Here is a 12,927-nt window from a genome sequence, read left to right as displayed (position 1 = left end):
TTGATGCATTCCATTTTCAAACGTATTCATTTATGAACCAGTAGTTAGAAGTAGAAAAGTTCTAACAGAAACCATAAAGCTCATCTACAGACACACCACGCTGGATACGCCCAATCTCATCTGATCTTGGAAGCTAAGCAGTGTTGGGCCTGGTTAGTACTTGGATGGGAGACCACCTGGGAATACAAGGTGCTGTAAATATTTTTATACTACCAACACCGTTCTGTTGATGCATTCCATTTTCAAACGTATTCATTTATGAACCAGTAGTTAGAAGTAGAAAAGTACTAACAGAAACCATAAAGTTCTTCTAGAGCCACACCACACTGGATATGCCCAATCTCATCTGATCTTGGAAGCAAAGCAGTGTTGGGCCTGGTTAGTACTTGGATGGGAGACCACCTGGGAATACAAGGTGCTGTAGATAATTTTATACTGCCAACACCGTTCTGTTGATGCATTCCATTTTAAAACGTATTCATTTATGAACCAGTAGTTAGAAGTAGAAAAGTTCTAACAGAAACCACAAAGTTAATCTTCAGCCACACCACACTGGATACGCCCAATCTCATCTGATCTTAGAAGCTAAGCAGTGTTGGGCCTGGTTAGTACTTGGATGGGAGATCACCTGGGAATACAAGGTGCTGTAAATATTTTTATACTACCAACACCGTTCTGTTGATGCATTCCATTTTCAAACGTATTCATTTATGAACCAGTAGTTAGAAGTAGAAAAGTACTAACAGAAACCATAAAGCTCTTCTACAGCCACACCACACTGGATATGCCCAATCTCATCTGATCTTGGAAGTTAAGCAGTGCTGGGCCTGGTTAGTACTTGGATGGGAGACCACCTGGGAATACAAGGTGCTGTAGATATTTTTATACTGCCAACACCGTTCTGTTGATGCATTCCATTTTAAAACGTATTCATTTATGAACCAGTAGTTAGAAGTAGAAAAGTTCTAACAGAAACCACAAAGCTCATCTACAGCCACACCACACTGGATACGCCCAATCTCATCTGATCTTGGAAGCTAAGCAGTGTTGGGCCTGGTTAGTACTTGGATGGGAGTCCACCTGAAAATACAAGGTGCTGTAGATAATTTTATACTGCCAACACCGTTCTGTTGATGCATTCCATTTTAAAACGTATTCATTTATGAACCAGTAGTTAGAAGTAGAAAAGTTCTAACAGAATCCACAAAGTTCATCTACAGCCACACCACACTGGATATGCCCAATCTCATCTGATCTTGGAAGCTAAGCAGTGTTGGGCCTGGTTAGTACTTGGATGGGAGACCACCTGGGTATACAAGGTGCTGTAGATATTTTTATACTGCCAACACCGTTCTGTTGATGCATTCCATTTTCAAACGTATTCATTTATGAACCAGTAGTTAGAAGTAGAAAAGTTCTAACAGAAACCACAAAGCTCATCTACAGCCACACCAGACTGGATACGCCCAATCTCATCTGATCTTGGAAGATAAGCAGTGTTGGGACTGGTTAGTACTTGGATGGAAGACCACCTGGGAATACAAGGTGCTTTAGATATTTCTATACTGCCAACACCGTTCTGTTGATGCATTCCATTTTCAAACGTATTCATTTATGAACCAGTAGTTAGAAGTAGAAAAGTTCTAACAGAAACCACAAAGCTCATCTACAGCCACACTACACTGGATATGCCCAATCTCATCTGATCTTGGAAGCTAAGCAGTGTTGGGTCTGGTTAGTTCTTGGATGGGAGACCACCTGGGAATACAAGGTGCTGTAGATATTTTTATACTGCCAACACCGTTCTGTTGATGCATTCCATTTTAAAACTTATTCATTTATGAACCAGTAGTTAGAAGTAGAAAAGTTCTAACAGAAACCACAAAGCTCATCTACAGCCACACCAAACTGGAGATGCCCAATCTCATCTGATCTTGGAAGCTAAGCAGTGTTGGCCCTGGTTAGTACTTGGATGGGAGACCACCTGGGAATACAAGGTGCTGTAGATATTTTTATACTGTCAACACCGTTCTGTTGATGCATTCAATTTTCAAATGTATTCATTTATGAACTAGTAGTTAGAAGTAGAAAAGTTCAAACAGAACCGACAAAGCTCATCTACAGCCACACCACACTGGATACGCCCAATCTCATCTGATCTTGGAAGCTAAGCAGTGTTGGGTCTGGTTAGTACTTGGATGGGAGTCCACCTGGGAATACAAGGTGCTGTAGATAATTTTATACTGCCAACACCGTTCTGTTGATGCATTCCATTTTAAAACGTATTCATTTATGAACCAGTAGTTAGAAGTAGAAAAGTTCTAACAGAATCCACAAAGTTCATCTACAGCCACACCACACTGGACATGCCCAATCTCATCTGATCTTGGAAGCTAAGCAGTGTTGGGCCTGGTTAGTACTTGGATGGGAGACCACCTGGGTATACAAGGTGCTGTAGATATTTTTATACTGCCAACACCGTTCTGTTGATGCATTCCATTTTCAAACATATTCATTTATGAACCAGTAGTTAGAAGTAGAAAAGTTCTAACAGAAACCACAAAGCTCATCTACAGCCACACCACACTGGATACGCCCAATCTCATCTGATCTTGGAAGATAAGCAGTGTTGGGCCTGGTTAGTACTTGGATGGGAGACCACCTGGGAATACAAGGTGCTGTAGATATTTCTATACTGCCAACACCGTTCTGTTGATGCATTCCATTTTCAAACGAATTCATTTATGAACCAGTAGTTAGAAGTAGAAAAGTTCAAACAGAAACCATAAAGCTCATAAACAGCCACACCACACTGGATACGCCCAATCTCATCTGATCTTGGAAGTTAAGCAGTGTTGGGCCTGGTTAGTACTTGGATGGGAGACCACCTGGGAATACAAGGTGCTGTAGATATTTTTATACTGCCAACACCGTTCTGTTGATGCATTCCATTTTCAAACGTATTCATTTATGAACTAGTAGTTAGAAATAGAAAAGTTCAAACAGAAACCACAAAGCTCATCTACAGCCACACCACACTGGATACGCCCAATCTCATCTGATCTTGGAAGCTAAGCAGTGTTGGGCCTGGTTAGTACTTGGATGGGAGACCACCTGGGAATACAAGGTGCTGTAGATATTTTTATACTGCCAACACCGTTCTGTTGATGCATTCCATTTTCAAACGTATTCATTTATGAACCAGTAGTTAGAAGTAGAAAAGTTCTAACAGAAACCACAAAGCTCACCTACAGCCACACCACACTGGATACGCCCAATCTCATCTGATCTTGGAAGCTAAGCAGTGTTGGGCCTGGTTAGTACTTGGATGGGAGACCACCTGGGAATACAAGGTGCTGTAGATATTTTTATACTGCCAACACCGTTCTGTTGATGCATTCCATTTTAAAACGTATTCATTTATGAACCAGTAGTTAGAAGTAGAAAAGTTCTAACAGAAACCAGAAAGTTCATCTACAGCAACACCACACTGGATACGCCCAATCTCATCTGATCTTGGAAACAAAGCAGTGTTGGGCCTGGTTAGTACTTGGATGGGAGACCACCTGGGAATACAAGGTGCTGTAGATATTTTTATACTGCCAACACCGTTCAGTTGATGCATTCCATTTTCAAACGTATTCATTTATGAACCAGTAGTTAGAAGTAGAAAAGTTCTAACAGAAACTATAAAGCTCATCTACAGCCACACCACACAGGATACGCCCAATCTCATCTGATCTTGGAAGCTAAGCAGTGTTGGGCCTGGTTAGTACATGGATGGGAGACCACCTGGGAATACAAGGTGCTGTAGATATTTTTATACTGCCAACACCGTTCTGTTGATGCATTCCATTTTCAAATGTATTCATTTATGAACCAGTAGTTAGAAGTAGAAAAGTTCAAACAAAAACCACAAAGCTCATCTACAGCCACACCACACTGGATACGCCCAATCTCATCTGATCTTGGAAGCTAAGCAGTGTTGGGCCTGGTTAGTACTTGGATGGGAGACCACCTGGGAATACAAGGTGCTGTAGATATTTTTATACTGCCAACACCGTTCTGTTGATGCATTCCATTTTCAAACGTATTCATTTATGAACCAGTAGTTAGAAGTAGAAAAGTTCTAACAGAAACCACAAACCTCATCTACAGCTACACCACACTGGATATGCCCAATCTAATCTGATCTTGGAAGCTAAGCAGTGTTGGGCCTGGTTAGTTCTTGGATGCGAGACCACCTGGGAATACAAGGTGCTGTAGATATTTTTATACTGCAAACACCGTTCTGTTGATGCATTCCATTTTAAAACGTATTCATTTATGAACCAGTAGTTAGAAGTAGAAAAGTTCTAACATAAACCAGAAAGTTCATCTACAGCAACACCACACTGGATACGCCCAATCTCATCTGATCTTGGAAGCTAAGCAGTGTTGGGCCTGGTTAGTACTTGGATGGGAAACCACCTGGGAATACAAGGTGCTGTAAATATTTTTATACTACCAACACCGTTCTGTTGATGCATTCCATTTTCAAACGTATTCATTTATGAACCAGTAGTTAGAAGTAGAAAAGTACTAACAGAAACCATAAAGCTCTTCTACAGCCACACCACACTGGATATGCCCAATCTCATCTGATCTTGGAAGCAAAGCAGTGTTGGGCCTGGTTAGTACTTGGATGGGAGACCACCTGGGAATACAAGGTGCTGTAGATAATTTTATACTGCCAACACCGTTCTGTTGATGCATTCCATTTTAAAACGTATTCATTTATGAACCAGTAGTTAGAAGTAGAAAAGTTCTAACAGAAACCAGAAAGTTAATCTACAGCAACACCACACTGGATACGCCCAATCTCATCTGATCTTGGAAGCTAAGCAGTGCTGGGCCTGGTTAGTACTTGGATGGGAGACCACCTGGGAATACAAGGTGCTGTAGATATTTTTATACTGCCAACACCGTTCTGTTGATGCATTCCATTTTCAAATGTATTCATTTATGAACCAGTAGTTAGAAGTAGAAAAGTTCTAACAGAAACCACAAAGCTCATCTACAGCCACACCACACTGGATACGCCCAATCTCATCTGATCTTGGAAGCTAAGCAGTGTTGGGCCTGGAAAGTTCTTGGATGGGAGACCACCTGGGAATACAAGGTGCTGTAGATATTTTTATACTACCAACACCGTTCTGTTGATGCATTCCATTTTCAAACGTATTCATTTATGAACCAGTAGTTAGAAGTAGAAAAGTTCTAACAGAAACCATAAAGCTCATCTACAGCCACACCACACTGGATACGCCCAATCTCATCTGATCTTGGAAGCTAAGCAGTGTTTGGCCTGGTTAGTACTTGGATGGGAGACCACCTGGGAATACAAGGTGCTGTAGATAATTTTATACTGCCAACACCGTTCTGTTGATGCATTCCATTTTCAAACGTATTCATTTATGAACCAGTAGTTAGAAGTAGAAAAGTTCTAACAGAAACCACAAACCTCATCTACAGCCACACCACACTGGATATGCCCAATCTAATCTGATCTTGGAAGCTAAGCAGTGTTGGGCCTGGTTAGTTCTTGGATGCGAGACCACCTGGGAATACAAGGTGCTGTAGATATTTTTATACTGCCAACACCGTTCTGTTGATGCATTCCATTTTAAAACGTATTCATTTATGAACCAGTAGTTAGAAGTAGAAAAGTTCTAACATAAACCAGAAAGTTCATCTACAGCAACACCACACTGGATACGCCCAATCTCATCTGATCTTGGAAGCTAAGCAGTGTTGGGCCTGGTTAGTACTTGGATGGGAGACCACCTGGGAATACAAGGTGCTGTAGATATTTTTATACTGCCAACACCGTTCTGTTGATGCATTCCATTTTAAAACATATTCATTTATGAACCAGTAGTTAGAAGTAGAAAAGTTCTAACAGAAACCAGAAAGTTAATCTACAGCAACATCACACTGGATACGCCCAATCTCATCTGATCTTGGAAGCTAAGCAGTGTTGGGCCTGGTTAGTACTTGGATGGGAGACCACCTGGGAATACAAGGTGCTGTAGATATTTTTATACTGCCAACACCGTTCTGTTTATGCATTCAATTTTCAAATGTATTCATTTATGAACCAGTAGTTAGAAGTAGAAAAGTTCTAACAGAAACCACAAAGCTCATCTACAGCCACACCACACTGGATACACCCAATCTCATCTGATCTTGGAAGCTAAGCAGTGTTGGGCCTGGTTAGTACTTGGATGGGAGACCACTTGGGAATACAAGGTGCTGTAGATATTTTTATACTGCTAACACCGTTCTGTTGATGCATTCCATTTTCAAACGTATTCATTTATGAACCAGTAGTTAGAAGTAGAAAAGTTCTAACAGAAACCACAAAGCTCATCTACAGCCACACCACACTGGATACGCCCAATCTCGTCTGATCTTGGAAGCTAAGCAGTGTTAGGCCTGGTTAGTACTTGGATGGGAGACCACCTGGGAAAACAAGGTGCTGTAGATATTTTCATACTGCCAACACCGTTCTGTTGATGCATTCCATTTTCAAACGTATTCATTTATGAACCAGTAGTTAGAAGAAGAAAATTTCTAACAGAAACCACAAAGCTCATCTACAGCCACACCACACTGGATACGCCCAATCTCATCTGATCTTGGAAGCTAAGCAGTGTTGGGCCTGGATAGTAATTGGATGTTAGACCACCTGGGAATACAAGGTGCTGTAGATATTTTTAAACTGCCAACACCGTTCTGTTGATGCATTCCATTTTCAAACGTATTCATTTATGAACCAGTAGTTAGAAGTAGAAAAGTTCTAACAGAAACCACAAAGCTCATCTACAGCCACACCACACTGGATACGCCCAATCTCATCTGATCTTGGAAACTAAGCAGTGTTGGGCATGGTTAGTACTTGGATGGGAGACCACCTGGGAATACAAGGTGCTGTAGATATTTTTATACTACCAACACCGTTCTGTTGAAGCATTCCATTTTCAAACGTATTCATTTATGAACCAGTAGTTAGAAGTAGAAAAGTTCTAACAGAAACCTTAAAACTCATCTACAGCCACACCACACTGGATACGCCCAATCTCATCTGATCTTGGAAGCTAAGCAGTGTTGGGCCTGGTTAGTACTTGGATGGGAGACCACCTGGGAATACAAGGTGCTGTAGATATTTTTATACTGCCAACACCGTTCTGTTGATGCATTCCATTTTAAAACATATTCCTTTATGAACCAGTAGTTAGAAGTAGAAAAGTTCTAACAGAAACCAGAAAGTTAATCTACAGCAACATCACACTGGATATGCCCAATCTCATCTGATTTTGGAAGCTAAGCAGTGTTGTGCCTGGTTAGTACTTGGATGGGAGACCACCTGGGAATACAGGTGCTGTAGATATTTTTATACTGCCAACACCGTTCTGTTGATGCATTCCATTTTCAAACATATTCATTTATGAACCAGTAGTTAGAAGTAGAAAAGTTCTAACAGAAACCACAAAGCTCATCTACAGCCACACCACACTGGTTACGCCCAATCTCATCTGATCTTGGAAGATAAGCAGTGTTGGGCCTGGTTAGTACTTGGGTGGGAGACCACCTGGGAATACAAGGTGCTGTAGATATTTTTATACTGCCAACACCGTTCTGTTGATGCATTCCATTTTCAAACGTATTCATTTATGAACCAGTAGTTAGAAGTAGAAAAGTTCTAACAGAAACCACAAAGTTCATCTACAGCCACACCACACTGGATACGCCCAATCTCATCTGATCTTGGAAGCTAAGCAGTGTTGGGCCTGGTTAGTACTTGGATGGGAGACCACCTGGGAATACAAGGTGCTGTAGATTTTTTTATACTGCCAACACCGTTCTGTTGATGCATTATATTTTCAAACGTATTCATTTATGAACCAGTAGTTAGAAGTAGAAAAGTTCTAACAGAAACCACGAAGCTCATCTACAGCCACACCACACTGGATACGCCCAATCTCATCTGATCTTGGAAACTAAGCAGTGTTGGGCCTGGTTAGTACTTGGATGGGAGACCACCTGGGAATACAAGGTGCTATAGATATTTTTATACTACCAACACCGTTCTGTTGATGCATTCCATTTTCAAACGTATTCATTTATGAACCAGTAGTTAGAAGTAGAAAAGTTCTAACAGAAACCATAAAGCTCATCTACAGCCACACCACACTGTATACGCCCAATCTCATCTGATTTTGGAAGCTAAGCAGTGTTGGGCCTGGTTAGTACTTGGATGGGAGACCACCTGGGAATACAAGGTGCTGTAAATATTTTCATATTACCAACACCGTTCTGTTGATGCATTCCATTTTCAAACGTATTCATTTATGAACCAGTTGTTAGAAGTAGAAAAGTACTAACAGAAACCATAAAGCTCTTCTACAGCCACACCACACTGGATATGCCCAATCTCATCTGATCTTGGAAGCAAAGCAGTGTTGGGCCTGGTTAGTACTTGGATGGGAGACCACCTGGGAATACAAGGTGCTGTAGATATTTTTATACTGCCAACACCGTTCTGTTGATGCATTCCATTTTCAAACGTATTCATTTATGAACCAGTAGTTAGAAGTAGAAAAGTTCTAACAGAAACCACAAACCTCATCTACAGCCACACCACACTGGATATGCCCAATCTAATCTGATCTTGGAAGCTAAGCAGTGTTGGGCCTGGTTAGTTCTTGGATGCGAGACCACCTGGGAATACAAGGTGCTGTAGATATTTTTATACTGCCAACACCGTTCTGTTGATGCATTCCATTTTAAAACGTATTCATTTATGAACCAGTAGTTAGAAGTAGAAAAGTTCTAACATAAACCAGAAAGTTCATCTACAGCAACACCACACTGGATACGCCCAATCTCATCTGATCTTGGAAGCTAAGCAGTGTTGGGCCTGGTTAGTACTTGGATGGGAGACCACCTGGGAATACAAGGTGCTGTAGATATTTTTATACTGCCAACACCGTTCTGTTTATGCATTCCATTTTCAAATGTATTCATTTATGAACCAGTAGTTAGAAGTAGAAAAGTTCTAACAGAAACCACAAAGCTCATCTACAGCCACACCACACTGGATACACCCAATCTCATCTGATCTTGGAAGCTAAGCAGTGTTGGGCCTGGTTAGTACTTGGATGGGAGACAACTTGGGAATACAAGGTGCTGTAGATATTTTTATACTGCTAACACCGTTCTGTTGATGCATTCCATTTTCAAACGTATTCATTTATGAACCAGTAGTTAGAAGAAGAAAAGTTCTAAGAGAAACCACAAAGTTCATCTACAGCCACACCACACTGGATACGCCCAATCTCATCTGATCTTGGAAGCTAAGCAGTGTTGGGCCTGGTTAGTACTTGGATGGGAGACCTCCTGGGAATACAAGGTACTGTAGATATTTTTATACTGCCAACACCGTTCTGTTGATGCATTCCATTTTCAAACGTATTCATTTATGAACCAGTAGTTAGAAGTAGAAAAGTTCTAACAGAAACCACAAAGCTCATCTTCAGCCACACCACACTGGATACGCCCAATCTCATCTGATCTTGGAAGCTAAGCAGTGTTGGGCCTGGTTAGTACTTGGATGGGAGACCACCTGGGAATACAAGGTGCTGTAGACATTTTTATACTGCCAACACCGTTCTGTTGATGCATTCCATTTTCAAACGTATTCATTTATGAACCAGTAGTTAGAAGTAGAAAAGTTCTAACAGAAACTATAAAGCTCATCTACAGCCACACCACACTGGATACGCCCAATCTCATCTGATCTTGGAAGCTAAGCAGTGTTGGGCCTGGTTAGTACTTGGATGGGAGTGCACCTGGGAATACAAGGTGCTGTAGATAATTTTATACTGCCAACACCGTTCTGTTGATGCATTCCATTTTAAAACGTATTCATTTATGAACCAGTAGTTAGAAGTAGAAAAGTTCTAACAGAAACCACAAAGTTCATCTACAGCCACACCACACTGGATATGCCCAATCTCATCTGATCTTGGAAGCTAAGCAGTTTTGGGCCTGGTTAGTACTTTGATGGGAGACCACCTGGGTATACAAGGTGCTGTAGATATTTTTATACTGCCAACACCGTTCTGTTGATGCATTCCATTTTCAAACGTATTCATTTATGAACCAGTAGTTAGAAGTAGAAAAGTTCTAACAGAAACCACAAAGCTCATCTACAGCCACACCACACTGGATACGCCTAATATCATCTGATCTTGGAAGATAAGCAGTGTTGGGCCTGGTTAGTACTTGGATGGGAGACCACCTGGGAATACAAGGTGCTGTAGATATTTTTATACTGCCAACACCGTTCTGTTGATGAGTTCAATTTTCAAATGTATTCATTTATGAACTAGTAGTTAGAAATAGAAACGTTCAAACAGAAACCACAAAGCTCATCTACAGCCACACCACACTGGATACGCCCAATCTCATCTGATCTTGGAAGCTAAGCAGTGTTGGGCCTGGTTAGTACTTGGATGGGAGACCACCTGGGAATACAAGGTGCTGTAGATATTTTTATACTGCCAACACCGTTCTGTTGATGCATTCCATTTTAAAACGTATTCATTTATGAACCAGTAGTTAGAAGTAGAAAAGTTCTAACAGAAACCTGAAAGTTCATCTACAGCAACACTACACTGGATACGCCCAATCTCATCTGATCTTGGAAGCTAAGCAGTGTTGGGCCTGGTTAGTACTTGGATGGGAGACCACCTGGGAATACAAGGTGCTGTAGATATTTTTATACTGCCAACACCGTTCTGTTGATGCATTCCATTTTCAAACGTATTCATTTATAAACCAGTAGTTAGAAGTAGAAAAGTTCTAACAGAAACCACAAAGCTCATCTACAGCCACACCACACTGGATACGCCCAATCTCATCTGATCTTGGAAGCTAAGCAGTGTTAGGCCTGGTTAGTACTTGGATGGGAGACCACCTGGGAATACAAGGTGCTGTAGATATTTTTATACTGCCAACACCGTTCTGTTGATGCATTCCATTTTCAAACGTATTCATTTATGAACCAGTAGTTAGAAGTAGAAAAGTTCTAACAGAAACCACAAAGCTCATCTACAGCCACACCACACTGGATACGCCCAATCTCATCTGATCTTGGAAGCTAAGCAGTGTTGGGCCTGGTTAGTACTTGGATGGGAGACCACCTGGGAATACAAGGTGCTGTAGATATTTTTATACTACCAACACCGTTCTGTTGATGCATTCCATTTTCAAACGTATTCATTTATGAACCAGTAGTTAGAAGTAGAAAAGTTCTAACAGAAACCACAAAGCTCATCTACAGCCACACCACACTGGATACGCCCAATCTCATCTGATCTTGGAAGTTAAGCAGTGTTGGGCCTGGTTAGTACTTGGATGGGAGACCACCTGGGAAAACAAGGTGCTGTAAATATTTTTATACTACCAACACCGTTCTGTTGATGCATTCCATTTTCAAACATATTCATTTATGAACCAGTAGTTAGAAGTAGAAAAGTACTAACAGAAACCATAAAGCTCTTCTACAGCCACACCACACTGGAAATGCCCAATCTCATCTGATCTTGGAAGCAAAGCAGTGTTGGGCCTGGTTAGTACTTGGATGGGAGACCACCTGGGAATACAAGGTGCTGTAGATAATTTTATACTGCCAACACCGTTCTGTTGATGCATTCCATTTTAAAACGTATTCATTTATGAACCAGTAGTTAGAAGTAGAAAAGTTCTAACAGAAACCAGAAAGTTAATCTACAGCAACACCACACTGGATACGCCCAATTTCATCTGATCTTGGAAGCTAAGCAGTGCTGGGCCTGGTTAGTACTTGGATGGGAGACCACCTGGGAATACAAGGTGCTGTAGATATTTTTATACTGCCAACACCGTTCTGTTGATGCATTCCATTTTCAAATGTATTCATTTATGAACCAGTAGTTAGAAGTAGAAAAGTTCTAACAGAAACCAGAAAGTTAATCTACAGCAACATCACACTGGATACGCCCAATCTCATCTGATCTTGGAAGCTAAGCAGTGTTGGGCCTGGTTAGTACTTGGATGGGAGACCACCTAGGAATACAAGGTGCTGTAGATATTTTTATACTGCCAACACCGTTCTGTTGATGCATTCCTTTTTCAAACGTATTCATTTATGAACCAGTAGTTAGAAGTAGAAAAGTTCTAACAGAAACCACAAAGCTCATCTATAGCCACACCACACTGGATACGCCCAATCTCATCTGATCTTGGAAGCTAAGCAGTGTTGGGCCTGGTTAGTACTTGGATGGGAGACCACTTGGGAATACAAGGTGCTGTAGATATTTTTATACTGCCAACACCGTTCTGTTGATGCATTCCATTTTCAAACGTATTCATTTATGAACCAGTAGTTAGAAGTAGAAAAGTTCTAACAGAAACCACAAAGTTCATCTACAGCCACACCACACTGGATACGCCCAATCTCATCTGATCTTGGAAGCTAAGCAGTGTTGGGCCTGGTTAGTACTTGGATGGGAGACCACCTGGGAATACAAAGTGCTGTAGATATTTTTATACTGCCAACACCGTTCTGTTGATGCATTCCATTTTCAAACGTATTCATTTATGAACCAGTAGTTAGAAGTAGAAAAGTTCTAACAGAAACCACAAAGTTCATTTACAGCCACACCACACTGGATATGCCCAATCTCATCTGATCTTGGAAGCTAAGCAGTGTTGGGCCTGGTTAGTACTTGGATGGGAGACCACCTGGGAATACAAGGTGCTGTAGATATTTTTATACTGCCAACACCGTTCTGTTGATGCATTCCATTTTCAAACGTATTTATTTATGAACCAGTAGTT

At 41.1% G+C, this 12,927-nt stretch overlaps 43 non-coding genes and 14 pseudogenes across 43 annotated transcripts; all 57 read left to right on the top strand.

The window, feature by feature from the left end:
* The first annotated feature begins 82 nt into the window (after nt 1–82).
* On the top strand, nt 83–201 carry LOC135046617 (5S ribosomal RNA; annotated as a pseudogene).
* A 107-nt stretch (nt 202–308) lies between these two features.
* On the top strand, nt 309–427 carry LOC135046632 (5S ribosomal RNA; annotated as a pseudogene).
* A 107-nt stretch (nt 428–534) lies between these two features.
* On the top strand, nt 535–653 carry LOC135046747 (5S ribosomal RNA; annotated as a pseudogene).
* Nucleotides 654–760: 107 nt separating this feature from the next.
* On the top strand, nt 761–879 carry LOC135047156 (5S ribosomal RNA). Its single transcript, XR_010239225.1, has one exon. It is a non-coding gene; the product is annotated as a 5S ribosomal RNA (ribosomal RNA).
* Nucleotides 880–986: 107 nt separating this feature from the next.
* On the top strand, nt 987–1,105 carry LOC135046481 (5S ribosomal RNA). Its single transcript, XR_010238795.1, has one exon. It is a non-coding gene; the product is annotated as a 5S ribosomal RNA (ribosomal RNA).
* A 107-nt stretch (nt 1,106–1,212) lies between these two features.
* Nucleotides 1,213–1,331, top strand: LOC135046396 (5S ribosomal RNA). Its single transcript, XR_010238711.1, has one exon. It is a non-coding gene; the product is annotated as a 5S ribosomal RNA (ribosomal RNA).
* Nucleotides 1,332–1,438: 107 nt separating this feature from the next.
* On the top strand, nt 1,439–1,557 carry LOC135046826 (5S ribosomal RNA; annotated as a pseudogene).
* Nucleotides 1,558–1,664: 107 nt separating this feature from the next.
* On the top strand, nt 1,665–1,783 carry LOC135046706 (5S ribosomal RNA; annotated as a pseudogene).
* A 107-nt stretch (nt 1,784–1,890) lies between these two features.
* Nucleotides 1,891–2,009, top strand: LOC135046678 (5S ribosomal RNA; annotated as a pseudogene).
* A 107-nt stretch (nt 2,010–2,116) lies between these two features.
* Nucleotides 2,117–2,235, top strand: LOC135046368 (5S ribosomal RNA). The gene has a single exon (XR_010238683.1). It is a non-coding gene; the product is annotated as a 5S ribosomal RNA (ribosomal RNA).
* A 107-nt stretch (nt 2,236–2,342) lies between these two features.
* On the top strand, nt 2,343–2,461 carry LOC135046435 (5S ribosomal RNA). Its single transcript, XR_010238750.1, has one exon. It is a non-coding gene; the product is annotated as a 5S ribosomal RNA (ribosomal RNA).
* A 107-nt stretch (nt 2,462–2,568) lies between these two features.
* On the top strand, nt 2,569–2,687 carry LOC135046927 (5S ribosomal RNA). The gene has a single exon (XR_010239002.1). It is a non-coding gene; the product is annotated as a 5S ribosomal RNA (ribosomal RNA).
* Nucleotides 2,688–2,794: 107 nt separating this feature from the next.
* On the top strand, nt 2,795–2,913 carry LOC135047258 (5S ribosomal RNA). The gene has a single exon (XR_010239321.1). It is a non-coding gene; the product is annotated as a 5S ribosomal RNA (ribosomal RNA).
* A 107-nt stretch (nt 2,914–3,020) lies between these two features.
* Nucleotides 3,021–3,139, top strand: LOC135046508 (5S ribosomal RNA). The gene has a single exon (XR_010238821.1). It is a non-coding gene; the product is annotated as a 5S ribosomal RNA (ribosomal RNA).
* Nucleotides 3,140–3,246: 107 nt separating this feature from the next.
* LOC135047084 (5S ribosomal RNA) lies at nt 3,247–3,365 on the top strand. The gene has a single exon (XR_010239156.1). It is a non-coding gene; the product is annotated as a 5S ribosomal RNA (ribosomal RNA).
* A 107-nt stretch (nt 3,366–3,472) lies between these two features.
* On the top strand, nt 3,473–3,591 carry LOC135046593 (5S ribosomal RNA; annotated as a pseudogene).
* A 107-nt stretch (nt 3,592–3,698) lies between these two features.
* On the top strand, nt 3,699–3,817 carry LOC135046523 (5S ribosomal RNA). The gene has a single exon (XR_010238836.1). It is a non-coding gene; the product is annotated as a 5S ribosomal RNA (ribosomal RNA).
* Nucleotides 3,818–3,924: 107 nt separating this feature from the next.
* LOC135046497 (5S ribosomal RNA) lies at nt 3,925–4,043 on the top strand. The gene has a single exon (XR_010238810.1). It is a non-coding gene; the product is annotated as a 5S ribosomal RNA (ribosomal RNA).
* Nucleotides 4,044–4,150: 107 nt separating this feature from the next.
* On the top strand, nt 4,151–4,269 carry LOC135046820 (5S ribosomal RNA; annotated as a pseudogene).
* A 107-nt stretch (nt 4,270–4,376) lies between these two features.
* Nucleotides 4,377–4,495, top strand: LOC135046531 (5S ribosomal RNA). Its single transcript, XR_010238844.1, has one exon. It is a non-coding gene; the product is annotated as a 5S ribosomal RNA (ribosomal RNA).
* A 107-nt stretch (nt 4,496–4,602) lies between these two features.
* Nucleotides 4,603–4,721, top strand: LOC135046465 (5S ribosomal RNA). Its single transcript, XR_010238780.1, has one exon. It is a non-coding gene; the product is annotated as a 5S ribosomal RNA (ribosomal RNA).
* Nucleotides 4,722–4,828: 107 nt separating this feature from the next.
* LOC135047112 (5S ribosomal RNA) lies at nt 4,829–4,947 on the top strand. The gene has a single exon (XR_010239183.1). It is a non-coding gene; the product is annotated as a 5S ribosomal RNA (ribosomal RNA).
* Nucleotides 4,948–5,054: 107 nt separating this feature from the next.
* LOC135046394 (5S ribosomal RNA) lies at nt 5,055–5,173 on the top strand. Its single transcript, XR_010238709.1, has one exon. It is a non-coding gene; the product is annotated as a 5S ribosomal RNA (ribosomal RNA).
* Nucleotides 5,174–5,280: 107 nt separating this feature from the next.
* Nucleotides 5,281–5,399, top strand: LOC135046345 (5S ribosomal RNA). Its single transcript, XR_010238660.1, has one exon. It is a non-coding gene; the product is annotated as a 5S ribosomal RNA (ribosomal RNA).
* Nucleotides 5,400–5,506: 107 nt separating this feature from the next.
* Nucleotides 5,507–5,625, top strand: LOC135046808 (5S ribosomal RNA; annotated as a pseudogene).
* A 107-nt stretch (nt 5,626–5,732) lies between these two features.
* On the top strand, nt 5,733–5,851 carry LOC135047025 (5S ribosomal RNA). The gene has a single exon (XR_010239098.1). It is a non-coding gene; the product is annotated as a 5S ribosomal RNA (ribosomal RNA).
* Nucleotides 5,852–5,958: 107 nt separating this feature from the next.
* Nucleotides 5,959–6,077, top strand: LOC135046327 (5S ribosomal RNA). Its single transcript, XR_010238642.1, has one exon. It is a non-coding gene; the product is annotated as a 5S ribosomal RNA (ribosomal RNA).
* Nucleotides 6,078–6,184: 107 nt separating this feature from the next.
* LOC135046606 (5S ribosomal RNA) lies at nt 6,185–6,303 on the top strand. Its single transcript, XR_010238897.1, has one exon. It is a non-coding gene; the product is annotated as a 5S ribosomal RNA (ribosomal RNA).
* A 107-nt stretch (nt 6,304–6,410) lies between these two features.
* Nucleotides 6,411–6,529, top strand: LOC135046380 (5S ribosomal RNA). The gene has a single exon (XR_010238695.1). It is a non-coding gene; the product is annotated as a 5S ribosomal RNA (ribosomal RNA).
* Nucleotides 6,530–6,636: 107 nt separating this feature from the next.
* Nucleotides 6,637–6,755, top strand: LOC135046756 (5S ribosomal RNA; annotated as a pseudogene).
* A 107-nt stretch (nt 6,756–6,862) lies between these two features.
* On the top strand, nt 6,863–6,981 carry LOC135046581 (5S ribosomal RNA). The gene has a single exon (XR_010238892.1). It is a non-coding gene; the product is annotated as a 5S ribosomal RNA (ribosomal RNA).
* Nucleotides 6,982–7,088: 107 nt separating this feature from the next.
* Nucleotides 7,089–7,207, top strand: LOC135046484 (5S ribosomal RNA). The gene has a single exon (XR_010238798.1). It is a non-coding gene; the product is annotated as a 5S ribosomal RNA (ribosomal RNA).
* Nucleotides 7,208–7,314: 107 nt separating this feature from the next.
* LOC135046655 (5S ribosomal RNA) lies at nt 7,315–7,432 on the top strand (annotated as a pseudogene).
* A 107-nt stretch (nt 7,433–7,539) lies between these two features.
* LOC135047096 (5S ribosomal RNA) lies at nt 7,540–7,658 on the top strand. Its single transcript, XR_010239168.1, has one exon. It is a non-coding gene; the product is annotated as a 5S ribosomal RNA (ribosomal RNA).
* A 107-nt stretch (nt 7,659–7,765) lies between these two features.
* LOC135046886 (5S ribosomal RNA) lies at nt 7,766–7,884 on the top strand. Its single transcript, XR_010238962.1, has one exon. It is a non-coding gene; the product is annotated as a 5S ribosomal RNA (ribosomal RNA).
* A 107-nt stretch (nt 7,885–7,991) lies between these two features.
* On the top strand, nt 7,992–8,110 carry LOC135046550 (5S ribosomal RNA). Its single transcript, XR_010238862.1, has one exon. It is a non-coding gene; the product is annotated as a 5S ribosomal RNA (ribosomal RNA).
* Nucleotides 8,111–8,217: 107 nt separating this feature from the next.
* LOC135046541 (5S ribosomal RNA) lies at nt 8,218–8,336 on the top strand. The gene has a single exon (XR_010238853.1). It is a non-coding gene; the product is annotated as a 5S ribosomal RNA (ribosomal RNA).
* A 107-nt stretch (nt 8,337–8,443) lies between these two features.
* On the top strand, nt 8,444–8,562 carry LOC135046464 (5S ribosomal RNA). The gene has a single exon (XR_010238779.1). It is a non-coding gene; the product is annotated as a 5S ribosomal RNA (ribosomal RNA).
* Nucleotides 8,563–8,669: 107 nt separating this feature from the next.
* On the top strand, nt 8,670–8,788 carry LOC135046807 (5S ribosomal RNA; annotated as a pseudogene).
* A 107-nt stretch (nt 8,789–8,895) lies between these two features.
* LOC135047023 (5S ribosomal RNA) lies at nt 8,896–9,014 on the top strand. The gene has a single exon (XR_010239096.1). It is a non-coding gene; the product is annotated as a 5S ribosomal RNA (ribosomal RNA).
* A 107-nt stretch (nt 9,015–9,121) lies between these two features.
* On the top strand, nt 9,122–9,240 carry LOC135046370 (5S ribosomal RNA). The gene has a single exon (XR_010238685.1). It is a non-coding gene; the product is annotated as a 5S ribosomal RNA (ribosomal RNA).
* Nucleotides 9,241–9,347: 107 nt separating this feature from the next.
* LOC135047050 (5S ribosomal RNA) lies at nt 9,348–9,466 on the top strand. The gene has a single exon (XR_010239123.1). It is a non-coding gene; the product is annotated as a 5S ribosomal RNA (ribosomal RNA).
* Nucleotides 9,467–9,573: 107 nt separating this feature from the next.
* LOC135046343 (5S ribosomal RNA) lies at nt 9,574–9,692 on the top strand. Its single transcript, XR_010238658.1, has one exon. It is a non-coding gene; the product is annotated as a 5S ribosomal RNA (ribosomal RNA).
* A 107-nt stretch (nt 9,693–9,799) lies between these two features.
* LOC135046548 (5S ribosomal RNA) lies at nt 9,800–9,918 on the top strand. The gene has a single exon (XR_010238860.1). It is a non-coding gene; the product is annotated as a 5S ribosomal RNA (ribosomal RNA).
* A 107-nt stretch (nt 9,919–10,025) lies between these two features.
* Nucleotides 10,026–10,144, top strand: LOC135046680 (5S ribosomal RNA; annotated as a pseudogene).
* Nucleotides 10,145–10,251: 107 nt separating this feature from the next.
* On the top strand, nt 10,252–10,370 carry LOC135046623 (5S ribosomal RNA; annotated as a pseudogene).
* A 107-nt stretch (nt 10,371–10,477) lies between these two features.
* LOC135046472 (5S ribosomal RNA) lies at nt 10,478–10,596 on the top strand. Its single transcript, XR_010238786.1, has one exon. It is a non-coding gene; the product is annotated as a 5S ribosomal RNA (ribosomal RNA).
* Nucleotides 10,597–10,703: 107 nt separating this feature from the next.
* Nucleotides 10,704–10,822, top strand: LOC135047287 (5S ribosomal RNA). The gene has a single exon (XR_010239349.1). It is a non-coding gene; the product is annotated as a 5S ribosomal RNA (ribosomal RNA).
* A 107-nt stretch (nt 10,823–10,929) lies between these two features.
* LOC135047206 (5S ribosomal RNA) lies at nt 10,930–11,048 on the top strand. The gene has a single exon (XR_010239273.1). It is a non-coding gene; the product is annotated as a 5S ribosomal RNA (ribosomal RNA).
* Nucleotides 11,049–11,155: 107 nt separating this feature from the next.
* LOC135046460 (5S ribosomal RNA) lies at nt 11,156–11,274 on the top strand. The gene has a single exon (XR_010238775.1). It is a non-coding gene; the product is annotated as a 5S ribosomal RNA (ribosomal RNA).
* Nucleotides 11,275–11,381: 107 nt separating this feature from the next.
* Nucleotides 11,382–11,500, top strand: LOC135047049 (5S ribosomal RNA). Its single transcript, XR_010239122.1, has one exon. It is a non-coding gene; the product is annotated as a 5S ribosomal RNA (ribosomal RNA).
* A 107-nt stretch (nt 11,501–11,607) lies between these two features.
* Nucleotides 11,608–11,726, top strand: LOC135046378 (5S ribosomal RNA). Its single transcript, XR_010238693.1, has one exon. It is a non-coding gene; the product is annotated as a 5S ribosomal RNA (ribosomal RNA).
* A 107-nt stretch (nt 11,727–11,833) lies between these two features.
* LOC135046386 (5S ribosomal RNA) lies at nt 11,834–11,952 on the top strand. Its single transcript, XR_010238701.1, has one exon. It is a non-coding gene; the product is annotated as a 5S ribosomal RNA (ribosomal RNA).
* A 107-nt stretch (nt 11,953–12,059) lies between these two features.
* LOC135046524 (5S ribosomal RNA) lies at nt 12,060–12,178 on the top strand. Its single transcript, XR_010238837.1, has one exon. It is a non-coding gene; the product is annotated as a 5S ribosomal RNA (ribosomal RNA).
* Nucleotides 12,179–12,285: 107 nt separating this feature from the next.
* Nucleotides 12,286–12,404, top strand: LOC135047043 (5S ribosomal RNA). The gene has a single exon (XR_010239116.1). It is a non-coding gene; the product is annotated as a 5S ribosomal RNA (ribosomal RNA).
* A 107-nt stretch (nt 12,405–12,511) lies between these two features.
* Nucleotides 12,512–12,630, top strand: LOC135047248 (5S ribosomal RNA). Its single transcript, XR_010239311.1, has one exon. It is a non-coding gene; the product is annotated as a 5S ribosomal RNA (ribosomal RNA).
* A 107-nt stretch (nt 12,631–12,737) lies between these two features.
* On the top strand, nt 12,738–12,856 carry LOC135047153 (5S ribosomal RNA). The gene has a single exon (XR_010239222.1). It is a non-coding gene; the product is annotated as a 5S ribosomal RNA (ribosomal RNA).
* Nucleotides 12,857–12,927: the final 71 nt, after the last annotated feature.

Source organism: Pseudophryne corroboree, unplaced genomic scaffold (genome assembly GCF_028390025.1).
Source record: "Pseudophryne corroboree isolate aPseCor3 unplaced genomic scaffold, aPseCor3.hap2 scaffold_925, whole genome shotgun sequence".
In the NCBI taxonomy this organism is placed as follows: domain Eukaryota; kingdom Metazoa; phylum Chordata; class Amphibia; order Anura; family Myobatrachidae; genus Pseudophryne; species Pseudophryne corroboree.
The sequence above is the reverse complement of the archived record's forward strand: the minus strand, read 5'-3'. Positions and strand labels throughout refer to the sequence as shown.